Here is a 26363-nt window from a genome sequence, read left to right as displayed (position 1 = left end):
ATCTATCTATCTATCTAACATTAAAATTCTCAGTGTGAAATTATGCTTTTGTTAGCACTCTCTTTGTACACTCTCAGAGTTGGATGTGAGCGAACATGTGCACCTGAAAGCCATCGCGAGGAACACAAAACAGGAAGTGTTGAAAGGAGCACGAGGCTGCATGGAGTCTGTGTGAAATGAGGAGACCAAATAATGAGGCCAGCGGCGCTGCTGTTTGCTGCTCTTGGCTGGATGGCTTTGTTTGTCTTTAGTGTCAGAGCAAAGAGAGGCGGCAGCCAAATGGAATTCTTGGAAACACCAAACAAACCCATATTAAATTTCCCCCCTGTCTGAAATACTATGGAGAGAGAGAGAGGAGCCGAACATGTGTGTGAGAGAGGAGGGTGGAGAAAGACACGGAGAGCGAGAGGGACAGAGAGAGAGAGAGAGAGAGAGGGGGGGGTAGAGGGGGTTTGACAGAACAGAGAATGATAGAAAGGACGGCCAGAGAGAGATGGAGGGTAGGCCTACAGAGAGAGGGGGGTTGAAGCTGACAAGACATGTTGTCTGGAGAGAGAGAGAGAGAGAGAGAGAGAGAGAGAGAGAGAGAGAGAGAGAGAGAGAGAGAGACAGAGACAGAGAGACAGAGAGAGAGACAGACAGAGAGATGGAGAGGAGGGACAATGGGGGTGTAAGGAGTCATAAGCAAAAACAAACAGAGGGAAAGAAAGGAACGAAACAAATGATGCGAGGTAGAGAGATATAGAGGGAGAGGCGATTGTAGCATTCTGCACATGGACTAAAAGCACCAGTGTGCACGGTAATGCTGTAAGGTAGAGAGCAAGAAAGAAAGAAAGAAAGATAGAAAGAAAGGAAGGAAACAGGTGGGTGGAACAAGAGATACTCATAGATATTAGTGACACACGCTAACGATGCGCTATTGTTTTGCGACACCAGAGCTGCAGGTGCGTCAACATCTCCCCAGTCCAACCCCGACCCCAGCACCTGCACTACCAAACTATGTACCGTGCCGTACAGTATGATTTAAGACGGCAGCCTGTCAAACTTCACCAACAGCCAAAGTCTGGGTCTGCTTGTACTATAGCGCTGCAACATTCTCCCTCTCTGCTCCCCCCACCACAGCCCAGAGGACATCTGGAGCGCATTACGACACTAAGGACATTGGATCTCCCCAAAGCGGACGGCAGGATGGGTGGCCCACTGTAGCCCCTTTTCAGCAGCAGGCCTGGATCTGCCTGATTGATAGAGGGGACGCACGCACGCACGCACGCACACACAAACGCGCACGCACATACAGCCCCCCCCCCACACACACACACACACACACACACACACACACACACATACGTATGGAGCACTGTCGAAACAAAACAGATCACATAATGTAAGGAACATTGGTTGATATGTTGCTCAGCCATAAACACACTACGATTAAACCGATTAAATCAGTCACCCACCGGACATTTGATACACAGCATTTAGTGAATATATTAGCTGCAATGTCACCACACCAAGTACCAAGTACGCTGTGGCTACTTTATACGTCATCGCATGGCCACGTTGCTCAGCAGAGTCTCGACTCTTAAATAAACAAATACAAAACACAAGGCATCAGGGTGTTGATGGCCTAATGATTATATGGTAAGCTCTAATGCGAGACAGCGGGTTTGATCCCAGAGCCCGTCGACCTTTGCTGTGTGTCACTCCTCGCCTCTCTCTCTCTCTGTTTCCTGTCATTCTCAACTGTACTAGGCTACAATAAAGGCGAAAAAGCTGAAAACTAAAGGCATCGCGTTGTGTAATTTTCATAAAGATATATGGTTGTACAACGGAGGATAAATTATGCGCTGTGTCACGCATCCAACGTAGCCCATCTATAAGCTCATGCAAATAAGTATCAATCAAAATCTCCCTTTACGGCGCCATTGGTTTTCAAACCTTTTTTGCTCAGGGCACCCCAGTGAAATAAATAACGTTTTCATCCACGGCACCCCTGAATACATTTTGACTTCCAGGGCTTAGCATCCGGCTTGTAAATTGAGGACATATAGGAAGTGACAGTTCATATAAATGGCCCGTAGTCTCGCTGTTTCCCCCTGCTGGGGTCAGAACCAATAACGCCCTATTCAAGCGGATGGGTTTTTGGACGAACCTTACACCTTAATAAACATTGCCATATGTATGCTTCCAGTCGCTATTTTAAAGTCCCCTTTCAATCACCATGATATGCATTTTGGTAAATTATGGTCCCATTTATTTTAAAATGTTTGATAAAATAGGGTAGGCTGTAGGAGGGGCAGGCTCACCCATTGACCAACCCTCGCCCTGGTCCCAACCAATAGCATTCATATCTGGTTCCATTTTGGGACAGGATATAGAGTGATGGCAGATTTGAAATCTCTAAAAAATAGGCTTCATTTACGATCTGTAGAACAAACCAATGGCATAACGCTGTCTCTATTTTTTACGGTCTATAATGGTCTCTTCTTAGTACCTAAATTATGACTTTACCCCTAAGATACAGTACAGTAAGATACAATATGTCACAAGGAAAACTTGAGAGAATATTAGTTTCCATTGGGACAGATTGAAAATAACTTCATATACTTGATGTTTACTACTTGAATCACAGTATCCCCTTTCAGGGAAAAAACATTTAAGTAGGTTGGGAGTGGCTTTTTTGTTGGTATCAGACGGTAACGTGCAGGAGTCTGTCCCCCGTTACAATGCCCCTAGATGCTGAGGTCAGCTCCCAGTACCGCCGTGCTACACATACAGTACGCTGAGTTGGCAGTGCCCGGGATCGAACCCATGAACTTGTGGCCCAAAGGCGAGAGCTGTACCGACTGAGTTAACCGGACACAAAGACATTTGGTATAGATACAAAATAGAACACACCATATACAGGTCCATTTTACTAACTATAGAGGGTGGTTAAACGGAAGTGATATTGATCAATTCCAAATATTATCAAAAAGTACTGGATTTGCACCCATAGGGTGCCATGGCACCCACTTTGAGAGATCAAAACCTGCTTTGGTGATGTTAGCTAGAAACGGTCACACTCACATTCAGTGCTACTGTACCTTGTTCACTCTGAAACATTTTTGTTTTGTTTTGTTTGGGATTGTTTGTTTACCACTCAGCAAACACAAGACTATACCACTTGACACATGGAAGTGACACTGAAACAAAAGGACTGCTCTGTAGTTCACCAAGCACAGCTTAATGCATCGACACTCTTAAGTTTCACAAAGCATTGCCGCTTACATTCCCCGACAGGGAGGACACAAAGGCTAATCAAAGCCCATCGTGTTGCTCGTTACCTTAGTTCTTATGATAGCATAATATGGAAATGTGTGTCGTCCCGTGACTTCACAGCACACGCAGACTACGCAATGAGAAAATAACTTATTTTTTTTATTGTGGCCGATAGAGGAAAGTTCAAAGAATCAACAGATTGAGTAAATTGCCTTGCCATTTCAAATGAATTGCGGTGCCGGACAAAATTTGCAATTCACAGGAAGTTCTACCCCCAACCAACCACACAGACAAGGTTAATCCATATTTCACATTTGAATATAAGATGGAAGCGAGAGGGAGGGGAAAAAATGGGTAAGGAATGGGAAGATAGGTAACTCCATGCCAAGAGATGAGGAAAGGAGGAGGAGGAAGGGGGGGGGGGGGGGGGGGGGGACAGAGACTAGGAGGAAAGGGAGGGGGGCAACAAAAAGGCAGGAGAATAGAAAGAAAACAGGCGTCATTTAGAGTAAATGGCATCCAAAAACCCACTCCAATTATCTTTGCCTGCCATGCCAGTGAGACTGACTTAATTAAAATGACTTGAGAGGGAGGGGAGAGAGAGGGAAGAAGCTGCCAGTGATTGAGGGGGCAGGCGGGCAACGTATCTGCACCGAACACAAAGCTGAGGCATGGCGTGCGCCGGCGACCACTCTTCCCTTTTCAATTCCGACTTCAAAAGAGAATAAAGAAATAATAATAAAAAAGGAGAGGGGGCTCTCGCCATTTGGAGCCATGTAATTGCGCTATTTAAATCCAACATTTTCACCATCGTTTGAATATTGGGGGGTGGGGGGGTTGGGGGTAAGGAAGCTGGAGGGAGGATGGGCGGGATGCTTTTTAGCTCTCCTCCGAATCCCCCTGCCTGTAATCCTTGTTCCTTTTTCCCGAGAACACCTCTGACAGTGACCTTTTCGCATGAGGTCTGTTACTATGGAAACAATGTGCAGCCCCCTACACATGTCGGGAGGTTTTTTTGTCACCAGTAGGCCCGAAAACCGGTTGACTTGTGTCTAAGAGGAAGAGTCACTTTTCAATCTATTCAGACTTCAGATTTTATGGTTCCGGTATGAATTCCCTGCAGGGAGCCGTAGAGAGACCTGCAGTGACTGTAAAATGTGTAAACGATGTTCAGGCCAACGCACTAGTGCAGTGGTTTTCAACCCTTTTCACATCAAGGCCCATTATTATTCAGCATTTGAGCCACGGACCACCATTTTTTATGGGATTTTGCCTCTCAGACCCAAGAAGAGAGAATATTTTGTTGTTGTTGGATAAACTTTGTTCACATTTCCATGCTGTATTGATGTGGTACCATAGGAGAGATAACAGGCAAATATTGATCAAAATAACAATTCTTGCATATTCTCCCCGTGTCCCCTAGGGTAGGTACCCTCACAAAAAACATGCAGTAATCCTAGTCTCTAACTGCCTCCCCCTGGCCAGCCGGGGCGCCTGATGGAGGCGAAAGGAACTGGTTGGAATAACATGTTCCTTCCACGTGCTACGTCCAACCAGGGAAACTCCCCCTGTCAGGTGTAAAGGAGCAACTTGGACACTCATGCATGAATGATGAGTTCAAGTCCGTTGCTCTCCCCAGGTTGGTGGGAGGGTGTGTAGAGCCCAGGATCACATTAGATAATGGGGTGAAAAATGGGTTACAAAATCGTGAGATAAAAATGTAAAAGAATAATAATAATAATAATAATAATAATAACAACAATTCTTCAACATTCTCTTCTTGTAAATTAACTAATGCAGATTTTTAACAATAATGTATCTCTTGAGAGCGTGAAATGAAACCAAATGGACCTGTAAATAACTTGTACATCTGCTATTTACGCTCTCAAGGGTCCACTTGGTTACCAACTCTTAATAATTTAGCTGGGGACCACCTGGAACCCCCTGAAGGACCACTGGTTGTGCCCGGACCACTGGTTGAAAACCACTGCACTAGCGGAAAGCAATAGGACTTGGGTAGCGATACATCTTTTATGTTAATGATTTATGTTTCTGTACCCTTTACCATCAAGCCTTTTTCAATTTTTTACTGAATCGGTACGATCATTATGTTCTGTGGAAGTAAAAAACATCAGTCAGTCAGTCAATTATGCATACTTTTTAAAGATATACTGCTATTGAAAGTTCAACTGATAATGCATTCTATAAGGAGTACTATTTATTCACATTAATTTTTATTATGTTTATGACACAGTATTGACCTTATCTGCAGGGTGTGATGTGTTATCAAATGTCATAATTTAAAAAAAGAATACAAAAATACAGCCAATGCCATAATAAATGATGTATTTGTTGGCCAACTATAGTAGCCAACTATTGTGTGTTTGTTTGTTTATAAAGAGTTTGTTCAGTCTGCTGTTAAAAAGGTGTTATCAGTTATCGCGCGCACACACGCACACACACACACACACACACACACACACACACACACACACACACACACACACACACACACACACACACACACACACACACACACACACACACACACACACACACACACACACACACACACACACACACACACACACACACACACACACACCTCTGACCTCTTGATCAGCCAACATATCTGCTCATGTCGAGTCATGTGTCACAGTTAACACCTGTTACTGTGTGTTGTCGTAATATTTATTCTACTTCAGCGGAACACTAAACTAAGGCTCTCTACTGTCTATTCTACAGAAGGTTGGTGGGCGCTTTATTCTCAACTTTATGCCTGGAAATAGCTAGGCTACAGTACATGGAGCAGCTGATTACGGAGCCCCTGAGTGGTAAGATAATATCTCGTCCGGACAAGATCATTTATTTTTCTTACCATGGCCACTCAGGGGCTCCGTAGCTGATGACTGAATCGACTCAACAAGAACCACCGTATGCTTGGACAACTGTTGGTTGGTAGCGGCTGTAGCCAAAGGTAGGTATAGGATAGTATTGAGTAAAAGACAAACATAATGGGAAAAACTCAAATGAACCATTGTAAATGTCACCAAGGCATTGCCTGCACATTGCACATGTTGCTTCTTACATAAGCTAGAAAAAATGTTATTTGCCCTTAAGACCAGCATTTTCATTACGTAGGCTTGCATCATGATGATAATGCAGAGATACTGATGGAGGTAGGGAAGTTTGCGCTCTAAACTCAAGGCTTACTCTAGCGCTGTAAGCAGGTGCGAGAGGCCATCATGAAAGTCCATAAGCCAAAAGAAAGGGCTCACACACTGAAGGATGAATGAGGCTCTTTGGATGCAAAGATTATTATTATTATTATTTTAAAGTATAAAGACCTTTTTTTCCCTTCTTGCAACCAAAGAAAGAACCTCATTCTTCCTTCAGTGTGCGAGCCCCTTCTTTTTGCTTATGGACTTCAATGCAGAGATACTCCAATAGAGAGTATGGACAACATTTCTACCGGGACACGCCCTCCTCATCTAGACTGAGTGGCAACAGTCCTGCGTACCACCTGCTTCTAAATTGCACATAATGCAGGAGGCAGCAGGACATTGAGTTATTGAAAAGGAGCACTTCCAGACTGACACTTGGAAAAAAAGTCACCTACAAGGAATTGTCTACAGTGTATTTTTATGAAACACAAACTTTGCAGATAGAAAGAGTATAATTCAAGCTTTCCGTACAACTGCAATGTTGGTGAGTTTAAGGTTGTTTAATACAATCAGATAGGACTGCTCTGTTTGTATGTGTTGGCCGTCAAGGCCAGAAAGTTGTCACTCAGTAGGAGCATAACGTCCGGGTACGATGATGTCATGCGCATAGCCTCTATACTTAAACAAGAAGCACCAATGATTTGATAACATTACAACGTGAGATTTGTGTGCTATGTAAGTGATGACGTTGCCTATGGCAGGGGTTCCTAGACCTTTTAGCTAGAGACCCAAAAGATAAATTTAGTGTCTCCCCAGGACCCGAACCTACCCGAGTCACATACAGGCAGACCCTGTTCTAGACCTGTGATTTTCAACCTGTGGGCCCGGGGTAATGCAAGCAGGCCCTCAAATAATTGAGGAAAAAAGATTTTAAGGATAACATAACAGTAATATTCAAAAGTTATACCAATAAATAGGAACCAAAAGTATAGGTCAGAGTCTAGACGCCTGGCCCCTGCGATGCTACGCTGTGAAAACAACAACCAGTTGATTCTAGGGTAGGACAAGAAGGTGCTCGATGTGATGCAATGTATTGTGATTGGAAGCGGGAATAATGGGAATAGTATGCATTGATTAGACACTGTTAGGGTTATAGCCACGTTATAGGGATGAGACAGACAGACAGACAGACAGACAGACAGACAGACAGACAGAAAGACAGAGGAAGGAGGGTTGGATTAGCATGACAACCACTATTTTGATGGGGCCAAAGCCAAGCATCTCCACATATCCTCTTCCACCCCCCATTCATCTTTAAAAAAGAAAAGAAAAAAATCCTTCCCTTCTCAATCGTTCTGTCTGTCTGTCTGTCTCTCTCTGTCTCTCTCTGTCTCTCTCTCTCTCTCTCTCTCTTTCTCTTGTTTCCCACCATTTCTTCTCCTCTTTTCACTCACTGACCATCTCAAAATCCCTCCCCCTTTCCTTTTCCCTCTCTCAGTGTTTCACCCTGTGCAGGGAGCTCTACATTCCCTTGTGTTGGGCTCAGAAGCGTGAGAGAGAGAGAGAGAGAGAGAGAGAGAGAGAGAGTTAGAGGCAGAGACGTAGAGAGAGAGAGAGAGAGAGAGAGAGAGAGAGAGAGAGAGAGAGAGAGAGAGAGAGAGAGAGAGAGAGAGAGAGAGAGAGTTAGAGGCAGAGACGTAGAGAGAGAGAGAGAGAGAGAGAGAGAGAGGATCGTTGCTATACCCTTGGCCCCAGCGTTCTCCTTCTCACTGGCCAGATTGTTCTCCCCACACAGACTGTGCTCCAGTTGCCAGGGAGACCGCCATACCAGGGCTCTGACCCAGGAGGTTTGGGACTGTTTTCTCTTCCCCCCAGCAGGAGACGGATGGCAGCTGTAGGACAGCTGTTACTACCAACCAGCCAGGCCCGTGTCTCAAACCCATCACCCCGTCAGACCTGGCCACCACTGCCGCAAGGACCAAAACACACACAAACCCAATAATTAAACGCGTCCCCTTGCTAGCCATAGAGTTTTTGTTTTGTGTGAAGTGTGTGCCCACTGTGGCCGACACATTCATTGCAGATCCAGTGCCATGAGACAGGAATGCGGTGCGTTGTTATTGTATGAAACGAAATCATTTATATAGTCAATGTTTAACTGATTTCATTACGACTTTTCAGCTCAGGATTACCATTTATTGCAATGCTATTTATTGCATTGAGTTTGGCGGTGATATTACAGATTACCTGTGCAACATACACAATCTGAGATCACAAACCCCCCCAGATCAGAGCATAAGATAAGTCATTACATGAACAACATAACGTTCAATGTATGCCATATACCAGATACATATGATACATATCACACAGAACAATCCATAAATCACATTATCACCAAATCACCCATTAAGGAACTATAGATATCACATATCATAGACTAGTACAACCCATAAATCACATATTGGAAGGGCTAGCGTCCCTCAATAAATAAATAATAATAATAATGCACAATGGTTCATCGAAAGATGCACACGGAGCACAAAAGGACAGCACTTCTTTGTATTTACTTGATGTTGGTTCCTCATGGTTTATGCTTCCGACTCTTGCACAAAACCACATCCCTGTGATTCTGCTGGCATGTGGCTTCCAAACAAGATAATTACTTCCCACTTGGCCCTTCAATGGAAAAGTTGACATTGAAGAGCCAGAAATTTGGTATTCACGATATTCTCCAACGATGGTAAAGGATAGTTGATTTGTTTTCTTTTTCATGTGATATTCACATAATCCTTTGATCTGACAGTAGTTGAAGACTTGAAAGAAATTCTAAAGAAGAAAGAGGCCAGGTGCAAATGCATACACTTGTAATTTGCTCCACAAATATTAGAAAATGAAACGTGTCGTTCCCAATGCGATGAATAAAAATTATAGGCGTCAATGCAATATCTATCTTTAAATGCATGACATCTGTGTACTCCCACACACACATACAGTATCTAGAAAAGTGTATCTGTGGGGACCCGAGGGAGTGCAGTGCAGAGTGGGAAGTCGGAGGGATCAGTGCTAGTCCAGAAAAATCTATAAATCCCCAAATGCTACATAAGGTACATACAATAATGTGATTGGTTAGCTGATTTGCTCGTTTACATAATTATGACAGAGTTTTCCCTTCAATGTCAATGGCGTTTAATGTTTTGATGTTTAATTTGCGTCATATTTTGCGGAATTCTGACGTAATTTCTCTGTTCATTGTCAATGGCAAATATTGAGATGTGCGCTCTTATCGTACATCATCATACATCATCTCATTCCGGCCAATCACAATTTGTGTCCTCACCTTCATCATCAGTGTTTGTGTTACGCAATGTGTTTACACAATGACCTAAAATTGTCCATTCATTGTCAATGGGGATTTAATGTTTGTGTAGGACAATAGGGACTGCTCTCGTCACAAGTTGATGATGTCATATGCCCATGTGTGGTCTAGCCCTATGGAATGTATGGATTGAATTATGCTAATAAAATAAATCACACCCGTGTGAAGTGAGGGGCACTCTTATCATCATACATCATCATGACGTAACATATTGATTTGCTCAGACACATATGACGTACATTCTCCATTCATTGTCAATAAGAATTTTATGTTTGTGTAAGACGAAAATCTACACTAATAGCTGAATATAGGAGGTGCCCCTCAAAAACAACGTAATACTTCCTAAGGTTAATATAATATGATGTATTAAGGTATATTTGTCGGTATTGCATAACCAGAGGGGCATGTGTTTCCAAGGGGCATCGGCCTAATGTTTAATAATAATAATAATAAATATAGCTGCAAGCAGCGATAAGACGGGGTCAAGCCTTTAAAGCTCCTCTCTTCACAGCGTGTCCTGTATAAATAGCTGGTTGGAAACTGGAAATTACATCACTATTTTGTTACGCCGATTGGCTGAAGGGGTTGTCTGTCAACGCTGTACTCCCGCAGCCAACCATGCATTAGCAGGGTCCAGAGTAGACTACACACAAATGAATGGAAATGCGATTTCAAGGGGGAGTTGTTAACCAGGCTATGAAAATCCTTGATGTCACTTTTTTTATGTAAAAAAAAAAGTGGATAGAGCAGATCATATAATTAATTCATTGGGAGATCTAAAGGTCAGAGGTCTTTTGACGAATGATTCTCACGGCCCTCCACCAAAACTTCGTGGACAACGACCTAAAAATTCTAAAAATTGTGGGGTCTACGCCCTTTGAGCTTGACCGTTAATAATAAGAAGAAGAAGAATATGGTACAGGTTAGTCCTACAAACAAACACAATAAAATGTTATCCTATAAATGTGTTATCAGTTCAAAAGCCTTCATAAAAGGTCAAGAAAATGGTGACCGGTTGTCTATTTATAGTGTATGTGCTGATAGCTTACATGGCTTGAGTCCCATCATCTGTACCCAAACAAAAGTATCTGTAACAAACAACTAATGATGCCAAATGATGCCAAGCAGTCATGCCCTTTGTACCAGTCAGAACACCCCCCACACCCCCCGGCCCTATAAATAAGCCGAAAATGCACAGCCAGAGAACAGAGTTTGGTACTATCGTATCGAACCCACTTACTTCACAATATCCATTACCCCTCTGACTCCAAATGCTGCTGCTCACAGGTGAACACTTTGCTTTATTCAGCGTGTAATAGAATTTGGCAGGGCCCTCATCTACAGGAGCCAAAACGACCATTGAGCTGAAACCCAAAGCACACAAACCGTGTCAGCTTTAAGATGGCGCAGCAAATTAAAATACGGTCAACTGATCTGCAACTGCAGAGCACACAATATAGGTATATTCCAGTGGGGAGGAGACATTTTCTCCAAAATGGATGGATGTACAGTACAGTTAGTTCCCCATGCATTTCAAGGGCGGGCAGATCACAGTGGGATCATTATTTTTTACACAGAGCTGGTTAAGTGGATTGAAGAGGGAAGGCTGCATCTCCACACTCACGGAAGACAAGAACTATACTACAGCTGCAAGAATACAGTACCCACACTCATAACCACAACACAGAGAAATACAAATACTGCCTGTTCAGTGACAGACGATTCTCAGGCTTAATCCGTTTGTAATATCCATCAAGATATATACAATATAGGACATGATCAATGCCTTGTAACAGTAATGCATACATGTGGTTGCACACAACTTGAGATAACTTTTGTTTACCGGCGGCCATCGAAGTCCTTTTGTCTATATTCCGCACCCCTCTTAGTTCCACTCTTGTATAAATAAACTGTGAAAAGTGTGGGAGGATTTGGACATCCACACTCTCCTAAAGTGAGAGTATTTCTGTTCCTTCGCCAGTAATGAAGTTTTTCCTGCGAGTTTGTTCGGAGGACAACTTTCTTATGAGAAGTTACTTGGTGGAATTTCCTCCTAATATTCAATGCCTGAAATGGCTCCACAATGTGATAATTGGCCAGAACCCATGGGCAATTATGCATGGTTCTGGATGTGCCTTCTTTCTCCCCCACCTCACTATAAATCAAGAGTCTTTTAAGAGTGCTCTGTCTCCATCTTTATAGTTAGGTGGTGGGAGAATGGTGATCTGGTTAATCTTTTTATCTGGGCCGATAGAGAAAGGAGCAACCCAAGTTAGAACAGTGGTGATTTCCGTCCCTCCCTCCATCGGTTTTGTTTTCCTTCCATCTCCCTATTTTTGATGAGCTGGGTCTTCAGTCCTCCCTATAAAATCCCATTAGCCCTTAATGAAGTCGGGCTCCTAGCCTCTCGGCCTCACCTCATTTAGCACGATTGTCTGGCGGCCATTAGCATGGAGGCAATTACAGCCGCGCGACAAGAGTAATTGGAAATGCCGACAGGGACCCAGAGAAATGGGAATAAATAAATATTTCTTAAAATAATATTCGAACTAATAAGCTTCCATTGAGATGACGGGGAGGGGGAGCCACATGTGTCTAAGTTAAATCAACATAATTACAATTAGGGTTGGTAGGGTAAAGAGCTGCGGTGAGGGAGAAATAGATACGGATGGATTGGGGGAAGACGGGCACAAGGTGGGTGTTAAGTGAAAAAATGCAATGGCACGCTGAAAACTAGCAATGAAGGCCATAAGCAAAACTCAAACATTGTACAATATAAAGGTCACACTATAGTATTCCAGTTTGACTTTCTTTTAGGGATGATCTTTCTCTTCCACTGCCAAAATGAAATCTCTAGCTTGCTGAATTGCCTTGAAACGATACCTAAACTTTTTGGCTAAATTGTAGGCCCTTCACAATGATGATTTCATGAGTGGGATGGTGTCATATTTACATTCAGTGAGGACAAATGAGTCATATTACCGTCTCTGGCTACAGTTTGTGCTGGTGTCTATTGTAGAATTTGAAATGCCAGTCTGTTCCTCTGTTGTAGCCTACAGTAAAATCCACAGTGTTAATTTAACTGAGTGTGTAAATGTAACTAAAGGTGAACAAGATCTTCACCTTAGTTATAGCAACACAGTTTAAAACACTCAATACTCAAATGTGCCTAATAACACACCATGAGAAAATACATAGTTTGTCTGCACATGTATGTGTGTGTGTGTGTGTGTGTGTGTGTGTGTGTGTGTGTGTGTGTGCGTGTGTCTATGTTAAGTCTGTCCCTTAAAAAGTGCTAGTAGACCAGTCACAGCTCGTGTCTATATGTGCACTGCATGACGTAACAAAACTGAAACACGTTTGGCCAAGAAAGCATGAAATGCAAGGTGAAGCAAAAGTGAAAGTAGACCGTAGTTGAAAAATCAGACCTGTCTGAACTGAGTGGTGCTGTACTACTGTACTATGTGGTTCCCAAAGTGGGGTCCGCAAAATAATTCATTTTTCTGCCAGTTAATTATGGTGTGATATGTGAGCTTACCATAATCACAGTAATCCTTAATCATATTCCATCATTCAAGGGCCTTTGGATAGAAATGAAAGACTCCATGCAGTCACTTTCAGTTAGAGTGCTGCAGAGGCTGAGTGTCTGTGACCAGCTGATGGTCGTTGATGCTTAATTGATGCATCAAGGAAGGCAAAAGGAAATTATGTTTCTGCACTGTCAAATAGGTCTACATCTATTCTAAGATAGCATCTTAAAGAAAATGTGTTGTAACTTGTGACTTTGATTGAAAAGTTTTAATACAAATAGTTCCAATGGCATCTAAATGTAAGGTTGCAAATATGGAGGATGAGGGGGTACCTGTAAAAGTTTCTTCCCCCTAAGGGGTACCTGGGCCAAAAAGGTTTGGGAACCCTCCACCCTGCAGGATGCAGGCTCTGGGAATCGGACGACGTGAGTGGGTGATCCTAGCCACGCATGCGCAGTGACGTTTGTGATGGTGGGAACAGCAAGCTAGCCAATCAGAGGGCTCAGACGTTCACGTTAACACCAACTTTAAACTTGTAATAAAGGATACAGTGGGATATTATAGCGCTGGAATAACAGCAGGCCCATGGCTACTGCCAGACTGCCATGGCATCTCACCTGCTAACCCCACAACGCCTCTTGCCTCTTCCTCCCTCTTAAGCTGAGTGACAGGTGGCAGAAACATGATCAGTGTCGGCCTTCATCAAGGAAGCGGTCCCATCTGAAACGGGCACATTGCCTACTGGCCCACCCATGGGCCACAGCGTAGGGGCTTCCGTGGTTGGGGCCGAGCTAGGGAAGAAGGGAGGGTTGGGGGGGGGGGGGGGATGAACTACAGTGGGAGTGGGAAGGTCGGGGGAATGGGGGTGTAATGGATTTCTTGGCCGGAGCGACGAGCACCAGCGCTGGCACCGGGAGTCCAGGACCCAAACGGGAAACAGGAGGCTAGTTCCCACAATAGTCAAGGAGAGCGTCCCACAGGGGTATCCACAATAGCAGCGGGGCAAGCGGCTGCTCTCAACAATGACCTCCAAGGCCTTGCTGCTTTAAATGACACAGCCTCACCCATCAGCACTTCCCTTTTGACGTTGCAACATAGCTAAAGCAGGGATTATTATTAGTGCCTAATGTGTTGTGATTGAAGTGCTTTCACTTGAGTTTGTTATTCCTGCTCCGGCTATCGTGTGAACAGATAAGATGAATTAATTTGAATTAATTACTCCATCACACTGTAGAGGATGTCATGTTACTGAGGGTTACTGCTGTCATATCTCTAAATAACGGGAGACGGGAGTTGAGAAATGCATCTAAAGTATAAGAACAAACAGCAAGCAGCCAGTCTGGGGGCAAAGACCTGCAGACAGCTTCTTTTCCTAACATTGCACAGAGGGGGATATCTTGTGTATACTGGAGCAGCTTGGCATGAAATTGAAGGACCACAGTGAAGCACAGTTATTCCTTGTGCAGCCTACTGTCCCCGCTCCCTGTAATAAAAATGTTTATTTGTCTTTAAAAAAAAGGACTAAAAGCAATCGCTCCGTGTGCCTGGAGTGAAAGAGGGACCATGCAAGCAATGAAGGGGGGGGGGGGGGGGTCTCCTACCAGGAGGAGATTTAATTAGTAAAATCTCATTAAGTCTAACAAAATTAAGCGTAAAACAATCCTTGGCGGGGATTCTGCACGTTCTAGGCAGGGGAGGCAGCACAAAAATGGGGAACACTTAGGGGCTGAGAGGATATGGAGACAGGCAGCTCGACTAGCCTGTCCTCTGTGCATGAAGTCGGAAATTGCTCAGAATACCATGCCACTTTGGTATTCAATTCAAGAGACCGCCTTTTCCTGTATAACATCTCCCATTGTCATTGTCTTGTCACCCCTCGTGAAAATTGAAGGTTTAACTGGTTGTTTTCTCATTTTCAAAACACATGGGGCTAGGTAAGCATATGGAAATACCATAAACATAGCCTACTAAGTTACTAAATCTCAGGATGGGTGGGTGTAAAATCAGTGATCAGTGCTGAGAACTAATGTAGCTCTTGAAGTTATTAACATATTTCAATTAGTACCACCAAGCAGATGGTGAAAAGCACATAACGTCTATACCTTAGAGCATGTAACAATTCCTGTGCTCATAGACATGAATGACTGTATTCTTCTGCTGTAAATGATGATCACTCACTCACTCATGGGACGGCAGGTGGATGGTCAGTACTCTAATCACGTGCTTGCATACAAATGACCATCGGTGCTTGTCCAATTGTATGCCTTCTAGGCAAAAAAATCAAGTTCAAATGTAGTTTAGTCAGCCTCTTGGCCCAAAAGTGTTCTTTGCGCGCATACACACACACACACACACACACACGCACACACACACACACACACACACACACACACACACACACACACACACACACAATTGCCGATCTTTGCCGAAGCCCACAATGCAGCTTGCAGATCAGTTATTTTCGGTGCAAAACATGGTGCACATTCTGGTATAAATCAGGCTTTAGAAATGCTCATCATCCCTTGACAGAGACACTAGAACCAACGTTTGAATACAGTATGTACATGTACTTTGCTCTCTTCCATGTGTAGAGAGGCAAAGACGTCAGAACATACACTGATCATTTTGTAATCATGACCCCAATAATTAACATCACATCAAATCATGAGGCTGTAGGGAATTCATGAGGGAATTCACAATCATACTCCCCACCCTACATTTGTACACAAGATGCACAACAAACTCCTTCTCCTTCCCAACAAGTTTGGTTTATATTTATCCTGGTCTATTTGGCACAAAAATAAATTTCCTTTTGAATAAAACAAAAAAGAGGCTCTGTGTATAGCACCAAAAGCCATCGTGAAATTATCATTTGGGGAGATGTGGAGAAGAGGCTTAAATGATTGAAGTGGTTGTTTTGTGTCGACTGACTGAAATGCAGCAGGGGATGGGAGATCATTAAATGTGATTCTGACAGGGCAACATGTTCGTAGTGTGAATTACATTTGATTATGTGCTCTTAAAATGTTATCACAGAGTGATGTGATTATTAGCTCCCAGAGAAGCAGATTAACTTCACCAGATAGTTTGTGAATGTAGCAGTATGTATGTATTTATGATTCAACCACACTAAATTCCACGCATGTAATCCCATGGGAAATTTACACAAACCACACACACATCCATCTGACTCAAGATGAGACTGAACTTCCGAACTGTAGTCTAATTTAGTTTCATTGTCAAGTAGAATAGTGTCAATTTCAAAACAGATTATAACTGATTCCTAGATTTACTATCCTATAGGTAGGTATGCAACTTTGACAGCACTGAGCAACAGCGCAGCCATCATCGGCATGGGGACTGGCTCAGACCGCCTATCCGAAGTTCTGAATGACGGCATTATGTGGTTATCACATACGCTGTCCAAAGTTCAGACGTTGGATGGAGCATGCCATGTATAGGGCCCTTAATTCAGTTAATTGACTTGGTGTGCCTCAAGACAGCGTATGTTGGCACACCTGTGACCTGCCTTCTTTTCAAGCAGGGGTCTTCAACAGGGGGTCCCGGGACCCTAAGGGGTCCTCAGAGTTACTACAGGGGGGACACCAAATCTTTTGTATTTGAACATCCCTATTCTGAGGACAACTTAATCTTCAAGCTCGTTGTGAGCTCTATTTTCGGATATTTTCGGCAAAGAGGTTTGGTTAGGAGGGGAAAAAGAGCAGGCTAAGTACAGAGTGAAAGGTTAAGTTTACTATTATAATTATTATTATAGTAAGAGGGTGTAAAATGGTTAAATGTCTGAAAATACACAATCTAATAAAAAAGTGTTTTCTGCATCGTGACTACGAACTGTGCAACGTCTCCTTCCTATTTTCGAGTTTGTCTCCCGTGGTTGGCACCTCCCCACTATTGGTGTGCGCTCCTACCTCTTTGTTTAAGAAAATACACATTAACATGATTCCTACATGATAGTGCTGTCAAACAAATCTATGAAGCTATGAAAAGGTTTAATCTGCAACACAATTTTATACAATATGTAGTAGGGGGTCCCTGCTTCATCTCTCTCTCAGCTAGGGTGGTCCTTGGCCTGAAAAACGTTGAAGACCCCTGTTTTTAAGTGATGTCAAAAGTTGTGCATTTGTTGTAAAACCATCATTATGCACAATATGCGGCAGAATCTTTGAGATAGCAAGATCTGAAGTTGCCGTGGTTGTTGCACCATCAAAACGACATCCAGGGGCACAGGCCGCTGGCATAGCAGATTGGGCAATACATAAATGAATAAAAATAAAATAAAATGGCAACCAGGACAGTGTAGGGCATGTTTTATGTAATTTTGCTCTGGGAATAGCATACACACCTTATACAGAGGGGTACAGGGTTGGTTGATCGGCCAACTTTGATGATGGCACATGAAAACATGATCTAAAAAGAATGGAATGGAACTTACAAGTTGTTTGCCCACAGCAGCAACGCAGCAGGATTGGATGGTAGTTGTCTGTCTGCTCCGTGGCCAGTGTCCAGTTGTCCACACAAACCCTGTTAACAAATGAAGACATTTTAGCAATGTCGTCTAAACAAGTAGGCCTACAGTATATCACATTTATCACAGGTGTCCTCAATACATTAATTGTACATTAATGAGGAAAATAAGTATATGGATACTCTGACTGAAACATAAACCAAACACTGGAAGATTAAAAAAATAAAAAAGTAAAGACATAGTGAGTAGACTTCTTACATACAATCCGCATCTAATTACAGTACGTTTCTTTTTCATTTTTTTTAAGGTGGGAACAGAGAGCTTAGGGGCTTACTGTGACTCAAATTCCTTCGTGCATTTCGCTGGCCTGCTATTACTGAGCCACCCTGAGAGCTAGAAGTAGTGAGGAGTTATGGCGCACATGTAAAAGATTTAAGTTCAATCAAGCATTCAGGGCCGGACACCTGATCTTTCGCTTAAACCGTCTCCAGTCAGTGGGAGTGTTGCAGGGCCTCACAGTGGGCCCTATACCTCCAGCTATATCTGCTAACACAGAGGCTCTGAAGGGATGGTATTTATCCAGTACTGCACGGCTCAGTGGGGACTACTGTGTGTGTGTGTGTGTGTGTGTGTGTGTGTGTGTGTGTGTGTGTGTGTGTGTGTGTGTGTGTGTGTGTGTGCGTGTGCGTGTGCGTGTGCATGTGCGTGTGCGTGTGTGGTAGGTAGGTAAAACCCAGGGCCTGGACTGTATAGAATGGCAGCTGTGACGATTACTTTCAATCATGAAAACAGGGTTTATGTCATGCTCTTCTACGCAATGTTCACTCGAAGTGAAAGTAGTGTCTAGGCTACTTTATCATACTGCTACTGGTGGTGAAGCATATTAACTCCAGTCACAGAGATATTCCAGCAGGACCTTGAGGTGACTAGACGTACTGTTTTGTACGTAATGTAAAAGTACAGCCCATTATGTTCCTGTGCAGTTAAAATATCGGTTTACCATTCTACGTTTTCCAAGCTTACAAAGAACTTCCCCCCTTTCCATTCATGTTAACCTCTATTTAAATCAGAAAACATCAGTCACGCATGGGAATTAAACTCTGATCTGTCTAAGAGAAATGCATGTTTGCAGCAGATCGAGGCGTAGATCAGGGTGCTGAAAGTTGCATGAAAGGACATTTAGGGCTATTCAAAGATGTTTGTTGTTTAAAACAGTGGTTCCCAAACATTTAAGCTCAAACCCCAAAAGAGAAATTAGATGTTGCAGACAGGATGCAGCAGACCGGAAAGGACGATCAGGAGTGGATAAACGCCCGATCAAGGACACCAGGATAACTCCAAAATACCAAGAGTGCTCGGGGACAGAATCTCACTGCAGAGACCAAAGACAAATAAGGCTAAGAGGCTAGCTCCTACAAATAAGGCTAAGAGCCCCAAACCCCAAATACCACTAAGTGAAGAAAGGCAAATTCCAGTTATCACAGAATCATCACAAACTGCGCTCTGCCCACAAGTAACAGGGCATGAACAGCTTAAACCTGGCCCTGCGATCGCATCCGATGAGCCGCCAAAGTTACGTGCTAATCACCAAGAGGACAAAAGAAGCGATCCCTTAGTTGCCCGTGATGTCCAAGATCTTGACGACCCTGACCTTGTTGACAAATCCCCTGAAACTGTACTGCATCCAATGGACGATGCATGGGGGGGCCGGACCCTACTACAACGAAGCTGAACGACAGTCCACGCCTGGTGCAGTCCATGCCACCAGTCCCTTATTCAGGACCAACAGTCATAGCTACAATTATAGCCGTGCAGAGCCTGTCCCCACTTCAACAGCCCTCAATAGACACTCAGGGGCAGTCTATTATAGCTCACATTAGCTCAGCCGAAAAAACTGACGCGCAAGAGTTGAAGAAATCAACGTTCCGTAGCCAAAGAATGGGAAGGCCTAAATCGCCTCCATCAACAACTGCATTCCTGATGGAGGCAGGGGGGACGATACCCATACAAGGAGCCGCGACAGGACCTCCCCCACTAAATTCCAAACAGAATGACAATCTACTCCAGATCCAAGTGTCCATCACCCTACGTTTCATCGTCCTGCTGTCATCACCTGCTGCCACTGTCTGCTACAGCAGTCCAATCGCCGCGGCCAGCTCATGCTCGGTGCTAAAGACTCCATCAAACATGGAAAGAGCCCCCCTCCTACAAAAGGATAAATGAATTCCGATCGGCCGACATCCGTAGGTTTGCAACCTACAAGGCATGACCACACAGGGGTCATGCCCCTATTGCAGTCACGTCTCCTTGGTCAGACGAATCGTCACCTCGAGATGTTGAGCTCTCCAACCGAACCAGAAACAAAGTATTAGAGCCTCGGCCCAATGGTCCGAATCAGGGCCTTGTGCGCCTGACGAATGCAAATTCCTTGAGGGAGTTGTCTTTGATACACCAATGGGCTTACACTACCATGCTTAGGCAGTGGGCCATCAGCTCAATGTGGTGCCTCTGCAATTCCTTACAACAAGTGGCACATCAGACCAGACTAGCAGGTCCCCAACTCCCGTAACTATCATCAGGAAGACAGCAAAAGGAAGAACGTAAATTCCGTAAAGTCCGTTACCGTGGATAGTTCAAATAGTGAATTTTAAAACATCGAATCCACGGGGGGACTGTTGCCACGGAAACGGATGATAGTGTGATGTCACAGCATGAAGTCATATCACCTTCATATGGTGTAGAGAATAGAAGCATTAGTGCAGCATTAGATCATTACTTAAGAATTTAAGAAAGCACTCGAAATGAGGTATATAAAGACAGGCTTTAGACTCAAACGTGACAAGCTCTGTTCCCTCCCCAGATCTTTAAGCTATAAGGCCTCTCCAAATAGGAGCCCTTATAGACTTCTCCAACGGTTCCCTACAAATAATCTCGGTTACATGGTCTGCTGATGTAAAACTATTCAAATTCGTTTTTTGATTTAAACATGGAATTACTTTGAAAATATTTCAAAGTAATTCAATGTTTTAGGTTGTTGATAGATAAAGTGGTGAGTATGTGCATAATTGCATATGTATATGTGCATGGGAAGCCCTCGTGTCTCAACCTGTCGTTACCATTCAAATTCTGGCACTGGCAGTCTAAAATGTATGCATTTTATGATAGCAGAGAAGAGCCTTTGAATACAGGAAAAGGTATACAGCTTTTGAGATACTGCCTCTGTACAGCGTCCAAAGCAGCCACCCTAAGACCACAGGAGGCTTGGGATGAGAGCATTTCTTCGGTTTCTTTCAGCCACAAAGAAAACATTTTAGCCTCTCAGAAATCCCTAAGCTCTGAGGGCCCTTCCTCCCTTCTGCGCCATTCCTCTGTCCCACCTGGGAACCCGGAGTAGTGTCTCTCCTGCCTCCTCCAACCACCCCCCCACCACCACAGTCTCTCCATGACCCCTACGGGACCTGGCCGCTCTTCCTGTTGACGTCAAAGTAAATTAGAGCGGGGCCACATGGCAAGGGGCTCCACCCAGGGGGCTGGAGGTCTAATCACCTTGTTCCTCGCAAAACCCACAGAGGAAGCATTAGCATTCCTGGTGCCGTGTACCAACCACTCTGCACCCGTGTAAGATATTATTTGTATGTACATGTGTACACACGCACGAACGCACACCCACACACACGTTTGTTCCATAATCCTAGACCAGGGCTTCCAGCACAGAAACAGGCGGTTATCAACAATGGATGACATTCAATTTATTCTCACCAAATGAGACAGACATTATACAGGAGGTTGATTTAACCAGTGTCCTGAAACTGGGGAAAACATTCAGATTCTGGGGCAAAATAGCTGATATTTAACACGGGGGGATAGACTCAAGTCAGCTCAAGTCAACAAAGACAAAGAATATATAGAGTTTAAATGGTTGAATAATACACATAGCCTACCTGTACAGAGAAACAGACAGATTCTCACACACCAACACATGCACACAGTTCCATCTATCCCCACCCAGTACACTGAATCCTTCATTAAATCAAACAGTGGGAGGATGGGGCGCTTGGTTTGCTCTCAGGTTACATTTTCACTTTATTAATGCTGAAGGAATTGGACACAGTGAGTGCTGCTCCCATGACAAGTTGACGTTCCCCTTACACTTTTTTTTGTGGGGAGGGGGGTGATTAATTGTCACTGTGTGTGTGTGTGTGTGTGTGTGTGTGTGTGTGTGTGTGTGTGTGTGTGTGTGTGTGTGTGTGTGTGTGTGTGTGTGTGTGGGGGGGGGGTGTGTGTGTGTGTGTGTGTGTGTGTGTGTGTGTGTGTGTGTGTGTGTGTGTGTGTGTACGACAATTGCTCTTGTCAATAATGGGATATGCTCGAGTGCCTTCAGCAAACCCAAGGAGACAATTGAGCTCATTTTGCTCATTAGATTTTTACTGTTGCACATTTTTGTTTGTTGTTGCAGCATACTGTTTTAGAGCAGAGATAGAGGTGTTGAATATTATTCACCATTTATTCTTATTCCCTCAATCGTCTCTAATCACATGGAGAGACATGGCACGGTGGAACGGCTCCAGATGGACATCTTTAAGATTCCAAAGTCCTCCTCTTTTGGCAAGCAGGAGGTTCTGGGGTCAAGGTGTGAAGGGAGGACCAAAAGACTCATTTCCCACAATCCCTTGTCAGCCGTAGCCCCCCAGCTGTTCCAGGACTTCCATAACAACAGCTGCGCAGAGTGCTTTAGTGCTTCATGTTGCTATGACAACAGCAGGACCAATTCACATACACAGACTCGGCGCTAATAGGGTAAGTGACATTATGCCATAGTTTCATTTCCATAAAGCGCAACCATGGTTTTCGCCATGCTGAGACTCTGTGTGCAACATAAAAAGAAGCAAATAATTAATATTGCATACTAATGTACGTGGCTCGTTCACCCTGAACTTGGAGAAATCGCCCACGCCATCGGAGAGAGAAAAAGGAAAGAAAAGAAAAACGAGCTCACACTTCAACAATATCCTTTGGCAATAGAATTAAGTCAATAAAATCTATGAAAGTGTCCAGGCTAGTACAATAGAAGAACAACTTTATTAAATCTATGAATGTGTCCAGGCTAGTACAATAGAAGAACAACTTTATAAAATCTATGAAAGTGTCCAGGCTAGTACAATAGAAGAACAACTTTATTAAATCTATGAATGTGTCCAGGCTAGTACAATAGAAGAACAACTTTATCTAAATCTATGAATGTGTCCAGGCTAGTACAATAGAAGAACAACTTTATCTAAATCTATGAATGTGTCCAGGCTAGTACAATAGAAGAACAACTTTTCATAGATAAATCTATGAATGTGTCCAGGCTAGTACAATAGAAGAACAACTTTATTAAATCTATGAATGTGTCCAGGCTAGTACAATAGAAGAACAACTTTTCATAGCCGGCAGCTGGAAGTGCCACAGATCACTGTCTAGCAGGATGTACAACAATTAGAAACAATGCTCTTCTCCTGACAAACAGGATATCAGGTCACTCGGCCATCTTAACATCGGGAATTCAGCCGCTGTGGTTGATTTTCACACCATTGTACAAAGTCACACTGAGCCGACCAACTCATGCTGTAGTCGGGCTTCGCTTACTGTGTGCAAATGAATGTCTGGGAATTAGGCAACAAATGACAAGAAATCTTCATAAATTTAGTGCAAAGTCAAAGCACAGGAAAGAAATACAAAATCATTGTATTTATTAGTAGGCCTATGTAATAGGCCTATTATATATTGTTGCCGTCAGGCAGAAACCTATCTCCATATTTCAACTTTTTAAGGTTTTTCCACAGATGAATGTTCTATAGTAGTACACAAGTGTCACACGGAAGGAAACTGCTATTTACACAATTTTAAAATGTTAATTTTTTTTAACGAATAGAAAAGGAACGTTTTGGACATTGCCCCACAGCAACGATCTGAAAAGCCACTCACAGTTCATGGTTGCGTGCGTGGTGGGGATCCATTTGTGCGTGTTTAACAGTTATTCTAAGCCCGGCACTTGGGACTGTCACTCGGTCAGCTCAGCGTTGACTTGGCGGTTTTACTGCTCGGTTTACACACCCGGAGTCTTGTGCCGGAAACAGCCGATCTACAAGCTCACGGCGCGTCGTGTCCGGGACACGCCGTGATTTTGGAGATCGGCTGTTTTCTGTGCGGCGCTCCGTCTCGCAATGAAGTATAAATCAGGCTTAAGGCTAACGACTACAGAGTTCCAAGGAATTACAAGGGCTTGGGATGACAATGGCAGGTATTCCCATAGGGGTAACTGGACCCAGCATGGCGTCACAGCAGTTTTAAACCCAGTGTTTAACGAGCATGCCGCTGATATTGGCAGCTGTGCCAGACAAAGCACAGGACACACATTTAACCTACACACACACGTATGCACAAACATGCAAATACGCATGCTATGGAAACGAGCACACCATCACGGCTATAGAGTTTCTATCAGAGGTTGTACACATTTACATAAACACACACACACACACACACACACTCGTGGGTGAGAGAGAAAACAGACATTTGAATCACTATTCAAATTGTGCGGACATCTTTTAGGACAGCAATTGTTTTAGGACAGCAATTTTGCCTAGCTCTAAACATCATGTTGAACCATAAAACCACCACATTTCTCTTGTGAGGGCCAGGGGAAATTTGACAATACTTTATACTTGGAGACACTTGACCCTCAAAACAAGTGTAGTAAAACAAGTAGACCTACCCCCCCCCCCCCACACACACACACACACACACACACACACACTGAATCTAGCCAGCTTCAAACTTCACTTTGTTACCGGACACTCTTCCTTTGAGTTTGTTTCTGTGTCGTACAGTCAGGCTGGTTTTCCCAACATTGATTCTTCTTCGCTGTCTGCCAGAACAGGATAGCGCCTCATGAGGGACAGCTAAACAGGAATCTACCGCTAAAAATATCCCCAGTCTGATGAGTCAGAGTGGACAGCACAAACAAATCTTTTCATTTCTTATGCCTAGAAAGGTTGAACGTACAGTAAAGCCGTAATGAACAGCTATTGTAACTCTTATTTTATGTGAAATAATTAAGTGCTTCCGGTGGGGTTTTCATTTTAGTTAATAGATAAGTAAAAAAGAGAAATAGAAGTGTGGCCTAGTATTCATATGGAATGGTATGTTGTTCTTGTTCTGAAAATCCTATTTTTACATATGAACCCATATATCTCTGTATTCAGTGCAGTAATTCAATTTCAGTGCAACTTCTCAAATGCAATAAAACTAAAAGGAGCTAACAAGCTACTGCACATAGCTTGCATCATGTGAACCATGCTTTTCAGGCCCCTTGGGTCGGGTGAGGCCTTATACTCATATGCTCTTTCACTTATATGAGCCACAGAAGACGCAATCCCAGGACTACACATACCGTTGCTAGTGCTACAAAACCAGCAAAATAAACTGCATCCCAATTCTGAGGGCAAACGTTCAGCAACAATTCTAGATCTACAAGCTCATTGCATTGGCTAGAGATCTTTGGGGGTGAAGATATTTAGTGTAGAGCGAAAACAGAGTATAGACTAGAGCCCTATAGGGTGACTCCTGTAAACTACTGTAAGTATTTTATTTACCTTTATTTAATCAGGGAAGACGATTGAGAGCATGCTCTCTTTTGCAAGGACGCCCTGAGTACAACATGATCACACATACAAAACAACAAATTACACAATTTGACATAAGGTGAAATAAAATATAGATAGATGAGCAATGTTAAAAAGAACATATAATGCTAATACACTGGGGCTACAAAAAAAAAAAAAAAAAAGTACAGTCACTATGTGTTGCATCCTCAAGTAGTGCCAAAGAACAAGATTCCTATACAGGATCACCTCACTGGTCAACAAAAACACCTTAACAGACCCTAACAGGAGCCCTCGTACAAGGTTTCTTCGACTATGCATGCACCTCCTGGTACCACAGCACCTCTCTCTAAGGCCCTTAAAACAAGGCTCCAGACATCCCAAAACAAACTGGTCAGGCTACTACTTGGCCTCACTTCCCAAACCCACCTCACCCCTGCCCACTTTGACAAGCTAGAATGGCTTAGGGTTGACGACAGAGTACAGCATCTTGCAATGGGTCTGCAAGTGCAACCCAGATTCGGAACAAACAAGGGACTAAATTAATTTCGCTCCTATGCCACCAAAATGTGGAACGCCCTACCAACAGTCATTAAGACATGCGAAAATTGCGAATCCCTTGACTCCTTAAAAACCGCTCTCAAAGGGCACCTACGGACGGCCGCAATTCGAAACTGGCCCCCGTGAAATCTGAATCCCCACCCACCCCTTTTCCCCCTCACTGTATATGTTTTTTTTCCCTTTTTACCTCCTATGATGATTTCCTGTTTTGACTATATACTGTAGTTGTGTATATTCGTACGTCTCTAAATATTTAGATGAATTGAAAATGGTGGGCCCTATTGTAAACAAGTGTAATGCTTTATGGTGTCGTCCACTCACAGTTAACAGTTT

At 43.5% G+C, this 26363-nt stretch overlaps 1 protein-coding gene across 4 annotated transcripts in view; it reads right to left on the bottom strand.

Annotated features, from left to right (window-relative positions):
• Window positions 1-26363, bottom strand: part of pknox2 (pbx/knotted 1 homeobox 2) — a 98235-nt gene that overhangs the window by 53593 nt on the left and 18279 nt on the right. For all 4 annotated transcript variants that reach the window (XM_083780465.1, XM_083780468.1, XM_083780466.1 and 1 more), the window contains exon 2: window positions 17791-17879. The gene's annotated coding sequence lies outside the window, so the exon portion shown is untranslated. The remainder of the gene's footprint in view (window positions 1-17790; window positions 17880-26363) is intronic.

Source organism: Protomyctophum parallelum (assembly GCF_964188405.1).
Source record: "Protomyctophum parallelum genome assembly, chromosome: 1".
Lineage (NCBI taxonomy): Eukaryota > Metazoa > Chordata > Actinopteri > Myctophiformes > Myctophidae > Protomyctophum > Protomyctophum parallelum.
The sequence above is the reverse complement of the archived record's forward strand: the minus strand, read 5'-3'. Positions and strand labels throughout refer to the sequence as shown.